This window comes from Egretta garzetta, unplaced genomic scaffold, assembly GCF_000687185.1.
Source record: "Egretta garzetta isolate BGI_Z169 unplaced genomic scaffold, ASM68718v1 scaffold209, whole genome shotgun sequence".
Lineage (NCBI taxonomy): Eukaryota > Metazoa > Chordata > Aves > Pelecaniformes > Ardeidae > Egretta > Egretta garzetta.
In genome coordinates, this window is record NW_009260839.1 from 3,129,601 (window position 1) to 3,137,971 (window position 8,371).

Genomic DNA, 8,371 nt, shown 5'->3' on the forward strand with positions numbered 1-8,371 from the left:
AATCTTCAATACATAATAGATACAAAGTCCAGCATGAGCTTTGTTGGATGATTCAAGCCAAATACAGAAGGAGAGGAGCGCTCACGGAGGGCCGCTCTCACCTTGCCCATGTTAAGACAGTGGAGGCGTGGGGCAGCTGGCAGCGGGCACCCGGCTGCCTAGCATCACCCTGAAGGAGAGCCCAGGATTCTCTTCTGAAGTGCCAGGCAGGTGGGTGAGAGCACGGGGCACCCACCACGTGCCCCGCGTCGATGCCAAGTCGATGGCGAGGGGACGGCTGCTGCAGGCTCCCGCACGCCTGCGAGCCCCTCGTGGGCAGGCTCTGGTGTACATGCAGAGCAGAGCCTCTATAGGCACCTCACTGAGCTCTGCTTTTCCACGTGTTACCAAAATGCGGGATCCTGGTGCCAGCGTCCCCGCCACCAGCCCCTGCCCAGCGGGTGCTCAGGGAGAGTTTCTCCCTGGTTGGGTTGTGATGTGCTCCACAGCACTTCACCCTTTGTATGCATATGTTTGGGATGAAAGGATTCCCTTTGGCCTCCCTGTTAAGGGTTCTGTCTGTCCAGAGTCTCAAAAATAACTATTCAAGCATTTTTAAATAATAGCAGCTCATTCTTCTTTAAAATCTCACTGTGCAGGGTGGAGGATTGGATCCAGCTGCTGTAGGCTCTGCGGCTGGGTTCCACGGTGTGGTTTTGCTCCATGTGAGTTACTACGGAAGATGGTCTGCATCTGCGTTTGAGAGGCGTCACTAATAATTTGCTCTCTGTAATTAAGTGTTTCTGTCACTTGCATGGGACTCACGAGCAGGGGCTGAGCACAGGGCTGACTGAGGTAACTCGGTGCTTACCCTCAGGCTCCCTTGGTTTCATCCCAAACCAGTAGACTTCTGTTATCAGTGGTCAGAAAAATTCCTGAAGTTTAATACACGGATCTGCAGCTCTTAACAGTAAGTACCGCATAATACCATCACGCTGAGCATAAGGGTCTGCTCGCTCAGTCGCTCAGAGTTACTCTGGATTGAGGTAGAGGATTTTGTGCGTGAGCGGGTGTGATTACGTGCATGTGCGCTCCAGGGATTGCCAAGCTCTCTGCTAACCTTAACCTAAGTCTGCTGCCTCACCTTGACTTTGCCTCAGTAACCGCCAGGTTAACTTGAGCCTTTGATCCTGATTTTTCACATTTGCTAACCCATAAACGCCTTACACTGCAGCTGTATTAGTGTCAGTTTAACGTCTATGTGTCTGATAGATGGCTGATGTGTTTAATGATGCTCAGTTAGCAGCCTTTTGCAAAGATGTCTATGCTTATATACACACCTGCCTCATTCTATATGGCTGTTTTGAAGAGGCCACAACCAACCAACCAACCAACCAATGTTTGATGACATTTTCTCCGTGTTTTCAAAGCATTTCTCTGGAACAGCTGATGTTCATGAAGAGTTTTTGGCAATGGGAATGTGAAGTTGAACAGCTGAACTCTTCAAAATACTATGCACCTACACAAGAAGACAGTTATATATACGGTATATGTATGTAAGGCCACGAGCACATGATTACGCCCACTGGTTTTACAGCTGAAATGTAACCATCTCACAGGTGTCCAAGACATTGATGAAAAATTATCCAGAACTCCTGATTTCCATTTTTAATCTCTGACTGCTGTGGCACAGCCTCCTGTCTTGTATAATAGCTGGGTCCAGACAGATACATGAAAAGTGCCCCGAATAACAGAACCAGCATCTTCTTAGTTTGCATTCAAGCAACCCTTTATGGCTGGGCATAAGTTTGCTAGGAATTTTGCTGTGGGCCTAGAAATAATATGAAAGCTGGTTAAAGACGCACCAGCAAAGCCTTATTAATTACTTCCAAAACTACTTCCCTTAATCCACAGCAGTGTCTTAGGAAAAAACTCATTTCTATCTGGTCAAAGAGTACCCCTAAAGCCCAGTCGTGCCTGGGCAGCCCGTGCCGGAGAGGGCATGGCAGCCCGGGGTCCCACGCGGGATGCTGTGCCGGGGTGGTGGCTCCTACCCGGCACTTGGGACCCGGGAGCGGTGCTGCGGAGTCACTGCCGGGGCTCGGGAGAGCAGCTGGCTGTAGGTAACATCTGACTGGGATCACAGAGGGGGAGCTGGATGGAAGGAAATAAATTCAAGGGAAAGCTGGTTTTGGGGAGAGGGTGAGGATGAAATATCTGCATACAGGCAATAGAAAGATTGATGTTTTCCGGAGGCTCCGTGATGTTTGTTGGAGATTGGACTGAAGCTTTGACAAGAGCGACCGTGAGTCTCTGCAACATCTGGGCTGTTTGCAGGGTTCTCCTCGGATCTTCACTGTCACAAACCTTGTTCAGTAAATTTTTCACCCAACAGCCTTTGACAGGATTTGTTCCTGTCCTGACTGCTGCAGCTCCCACATGCACACCAGGGATCATTTATTCCTGCTTTGCGCTGGAGGTGCTGAGGGCAGCAGACAAGATTTCTTGGCCCTTGGTACCTCCTGACTCCTCAAGCATGAATACTGCAATATTACAGGCACCACGGTGGGAAAAAAGCCTTTAGTAACTGAGCCCCCATTTGGTATGTTGGGGAGGATTGATTTAAGGAATGCTGTTGCGGTTTTTAAGTTTTATTGCTGACTTCACATCTGCAAATTCTCCATGGACCATGTAGACATCACCTGTAATTCTCGGGCTCATTTCTTTCAAAACACCAGCTCTTGCTATAAGGACAGGATTCCACTAATACAGCACACAGCTTGTGATACTGCTGTATAAAAGAGGCTTGCCTGCAAGCCTGGTCTCTCTCTTCCCCACATGCAAATTAAATGCCTTTTTATTCTAAGAATTTGAAGAACTCTTTTAAAACTCAAATATGCCTGGGGAAAGGCTGCACGTGGATATTGATCAGGTTTATGATGTCTGCTGCTAACTGCATCGCATTCAGTCCTGAAATGAAATGAGGCGTGAATGCTGTATAGCAGTGGGAGGGCATCTATTTGGGTTGCACATGGCAGTCTGTTAATATTGATGGGACTGGGCATTGTACAGAGAACATTTCCCTGTGCCCGTGAGGTTAAGACAGGTACTAGCTAAAAGGAGTGGGAGTAGGAATACTTTTTACCTCCCAGCCCACCTATCCATACATCACATGGCCGTAAAACAGAGTTAACTACTATGCACATCTGTTCTCACCGCTGTAAACCCCAGCTCCTTAGTTGTTAGAGTTACTGTTAACATTCCAGCTCCCCAGAGGGGAGCTATTACGCACTCACTATTTATTTTGGTGCTCAAAGCTATTCATAAAGCATTAATTTCTGCAGAAACTTACTTAAAATTTCTGTTTCCATACTATGATTTTCCACTAATTGCTTTTCACAATGTCAATATTATGGAAAAGTTTTTAAAAAATCAAGAAAATGAAGGTTAGATGGGTTTCATTGTGGCAGAAGAAGAGAAACACCTAGGTGAAATGAGGTGGGTTTCCTTTCATAATCTGCCCCTGTCAGAAAATAGACTCCCCTTATTCCAGGTGTAAGGAGAGCTGGAGGAAGGGAATGTGTGGAGCGTAACCAAAGGTGACAGCAAGGCTGAAGTTAAGGGCAGCCTCTCGGCACGGGGAGGACAAGCCAGGGCAGTGTGAAAGGGTGAGCATCCCCGGCACCGAACAGGGCACAGCTTGTCAAGGAGGGACGTGGGGTGGCAAGGACTCCTTACGTCTCGTTTTCCCAACTCTGGTTCATCTACAGGTCCTGAGATGTCTTCAGTGCATTTGTAGCTGTGAGGGCAATAATTGTGGAGATAACTGAGCTGGAAGGAAAATCAGCTCGACAGAAGCTGATGCGCCCTGCCATTGCATGGATTTTGCAGCTGACTTTGCAGAAGTATCGATAACCTCATCGCACTGGTTTAAATTTGCAGTTGCTTGCATAGCATAGAGACTGCTGTGTAGGGAGGACCTCGTTGTCGAAGGGTAGCCAGGAACCTCAGGTCTGTATCACAAGATTTCTCCTCAGCATTTTTTCTATTCCAGTACTCCAGAAGCTGGAACCAGTGACAGCAGGTTGAGAAGAATGAGGAGACGTGAAAATAACAAGGGGAGCCTTGTGTTAAATTTTTGGGAAAACCAAAACCTTTAGAGCTGTCATCTTTTAAGCTTGCAGACAAACAGAAAAGCATGGTGTATTTTACTGTGGTTTGTACAGACCACTGCCGTGTAGTGACTCCTCCAAAAGCTGCCGCTGGCAAAGTGAAATAAATTCCCCTATGAAAAACTAATTTGTGTCCAGTAGCCACAGAGTTAATCTGCTTTGGGGGACTAAAATCTTTGTGCTGGCTTTGTACTTTCAGTTAGTGTGGAGTAGGAAACAGGGGGGTCCTGGATACCACTGGTGCATAAACACGTGCTGAGAAGCAAGTCCAGCAAACGTTCTCCTAACAGGTTTGAGTTGTTCTGCACAGGGTGGAGAGAGAACTCCAGGGCTTCTCTTGCTAGTACCTGCATGAGTTACTGTTTTGCTTTCTGTCCTCTGGGAATTAAAATAGGAGAAATCTAGGTGTGAGTCTGTGTGGCTGTTGCCTGAGCACAAAAGGAACAGCACCAGCAGAGACCTTGCTGCGCTCTTACTTTTTGAGGTTCTGGCTGTCGACAAGGATGTGCGATGCATGCGTTTGGTACCGGCTCCTCTCCCTCTGTCCTTCCTGCTGCAAGAGCACCGAGCTGGCATTTCTCCCCCTGATGGGTACGCCTCTTGCCATGTGAGGGTCAGCAAAAACCAGACGTTTCCAGGGCACCCGTCTTGTATCGTCCCATTTAGAGATTTATCAAGTTGTGGTTTAAACTACTCTAGGTGTCTTCTTGTGGCTTATTTTGGAAGGGAGTTCCCAGAACTTCATTCATTCTTCTGCTGGCAGCATTCTTTAATGCTGTGAGGTCACGCATGCAGCAGGAGACGCACATTTGATCCTTGTAAATTTAACCTGTAACGTAAACTGATTTATTGAGCTGGAACATATTGATAAGCCCTCCATGAAACATTTTTTGCCCTTCAGGTCTGGGTTTTTTTGTACATATTTGGGATTCAGTGTTGACCCTTCCGAAGCAAAATGCAGCCTGCTCTGTACCCTAATGGCACGTTAGTGGAAGAGGAATGGGTAACGTAGAGGGCCTGGTGCTTTGACTGCTTGTTGTGGAGGGACAGGGACAAGGACACCGCATTGCCAGTGGATTCATGCGAAGCGTTATGATTTTGCAATCTTTTTACCAGCAGTATTATAGAAGGAATGGGGAGCTTCAGTTAATCTTACTGTTAATATACAAAAGCTTTTATCCAGTAGTCTTCTCTGTAGAGCCTGTCCTCCCTCTGGAGTAACTTTAGAGTCTGAAATCCTGTTCTGCCTTAAATTCTAGTGACCCCTAGCTGAAGAGTCCTAGTGCCTCACACAGGGCAGCCACCGAAAGCGATTCTTATTCAGCCTGTTTTCCAAACTGAGCTCTAACAGAAATCTTGAAGGGATTGGTGTGTTTTAAAACTCTCTTCTGATTCCGGGCTCCTGGGTACTATGGTTTGCATTACGAAAAGGATGCCCAAGATGTTTTCAGAACAAGCCACCTAGCAGCACATACCACGAGTGGGCGCAGGTGCCATGGTCTGTGCTGCCAAAGGTCAGGGGAGCCTGTGCATTGGGTAAGCCCTCCCCCCGCTTTCTTTTTTTAAGCTGGATCTGTTTGACAGTAGAAATTTTAAGACCACAGTATTTTTTAAAACAAAGTGAACCCATTATACTGCCAGGGTGTCAGCAATTCTGCATGGCTTTAGATGTTTTGTGTTGTTTAGTGGCTGAAACCCAGGAATGCTTTCTGCTACATTGATGGACTTTGTGCAGGGATGCTTCAGCATGACAGAGTTGACCATGCTCTTTTTTCCTCCCCCTCTCTGCCAGTTACTTCATTAGTACAGGTGTAATTGTTGCAATTCAATAAACGACAGGCAAGGCGTGTAATTTGTTGGACACACAGTTACATCCCTTCATGAAAGTGTACAGCTGCATCCTACCAAATGTCTTATGAGTCAGTAGATGGTATCTGTTATTCTGCTGTCTTCAGACGAGAAAGGCCAGAGATGTTCTGTGTCCAGATGGACAATGTCCTTGACCCTGTGAGCCACCGGCATACCTTGTGGCTTAAAGTTGCAACTCGGGTGTTACTGAGTGCTGGTGTGAGGAAGAGCTCTGGAAATACTTCGGAGGTGGGAGATAACATTGGTTCTTCATTGGTCTGCTGCTTCAGTGGTGGGCAGGACTGGCTGGGTGGTCTATGGGGGAAATACAGTGTCTGGGGTAGGTCAGCTCAGCAGCCACTTGTGGCTTCCTTCCTCTCACCTGTACATTTGGTGTTGGGGACATATGAGCCAGGAATTAAACCCAGCATGGCCTGAATCTCTAGTTCTTCTCAGTTCTTCATGCAGAGCAAACCAGCTTGAGGCTGATACAGTATGATGCTTGCCAAAAAGCAAGCTCAGTTTACTTGGAACGTTATTACAGAAACTAGATACAGGATGCAGGGTATCACTGAGGATAAAGCCTTGTGCCTGTTGAAGGAGCTTTCCCAGAAGGATGTTTTGTTCCGGTACCTAACAGCTATTTGATATTTTATCCTTTCCTGCTAAAAGTTCTGGGGAATAATTACGTTGCATTTGTATGAACTCAGGAAGCTGAACAACAGGTTCAAGAAAGAAGAAAAAAAGATCAAGCTGTACTGCAAGGTGATTATGCAAAAAATTAGCAAGAATAGATTGTTTTCTTTTGTGAAGGCAAATGAGAACAGCCAACTAGCATGTGGGGGGGCCCTGCACTCTTCCAGGGAAGACCCTGCTGCAGATTGCTTGCTTTGAAAGTGCAGCTTTCTCACCTTAAAGGAAATGTTTGTCTGAAAATGAGAAGTATGCAGAATACTGTCTAACCAGTATATGGGGACAATCTTTTTAGCGGGGCCAGCTGTGACAGGACAAAGGGTAATGGTTTTAAACTAAAACAGGGTAGGTTTAGACTGGATATAAGGAAGAAATTCTTTACAATGAGGGCGGTGAAACACTGGAACGGGTTGCCCGGAGAGGTGGTGGAGGCCCCATCCCTGGGAACATTCCAGGCCAGGTTGGATGGGGCTCTGAGCAACCTGATCTGGTTAAAGGTGTCCCTGCTCCCTGCAGGGGGGTTGGACTGGGTGACCTCTAGGGGTCCCTTCCAACCCAAACCATTCTATGATTCTATGATTCTAACCAATATACCCGGCTCTGTGTTGCAATCAGCAGGGGTTGGTTCAGTTCCTTCCATGGCAGGGCGGAATGCTTGAGCATCTCCTATCTTGTTTTGTGCTGTTTCTCCGAAAGCCTGAAAGAGATGTTTGCACGGGGTTTAGAAGAGCTGTGAACGAGCTGTGCACATGGTGAACAGAAGCCAAATTGTTTCCACTTGTGGCAGTAGCAGCTGGCGGTGTGGAAGTCTCTTCCTTCGTGGGCTCTGGATTCCTCTGGGACACCAGTGAGGTAAAGGAGCACTTTGCAACACAGTCCTGGTACAGGATAAAGGTTGGAAGACATTCCTGATCCAGAGCCAGAGATATGAGAAGTCCCAAGGGATGCAGCTGACAACCTAGATACCATGATGCCAGCAGCAAAACTTCTGCTATATTGACTCCCCCATCTCCCAAATTGTTTAATATTTTCTTCTTTTCTGGTTAAAGCTAAGACCCAAGTCCTCTTGGCTGTGGGAGGAATTTGGACTTTATACCTCCCAGGCACCAACCATTTTGATTCTTGAGGATAAAGGTAGCAATTATATCTGTGGAATATAACCAAAAAACCCCTCCAAACCCTAACAGGGCTTTTCCTTGTTTAGCTTATCCATCTCTGCCTAGAGCTTTCCAAAGCCTTTTATTCAAGGCGATGCATGATATTGGCACTGTTTCACATGATCTGCTGAAGACAACAATCTTTTTGTGCATTGTCACACTTGAAGCTGTGTCCTTGGAGGAGGAGTCTCCTCTCGCGATTTTTCTTAAGCAAATCTCATCTCTCATGACTGTTAAGGGCTCTTCAGAGGAATAATATCATTCCTCCCCGCCCCCTGGGAGGGTTTGCAGTCTGTTTATTAATAGGCAGTAGTTTGATCCTCAGTTGGAATAAATTAGTCCCTGCTTCCATATGGGTTAGGCGGGTCAACTGACACCAGGGACAGATTTTGCTATCCAGAAAAAAACTCAGTCCCTGCTTGTGGGAGAGACAGTGCTGCTGGAGGGCAGCCCTGGGTGCTCCGTGCCTCCGCGTGGGGCTGTCAGCAGCCGAGGGGACAGCCTCCAGGAGCGGCCGGGCCG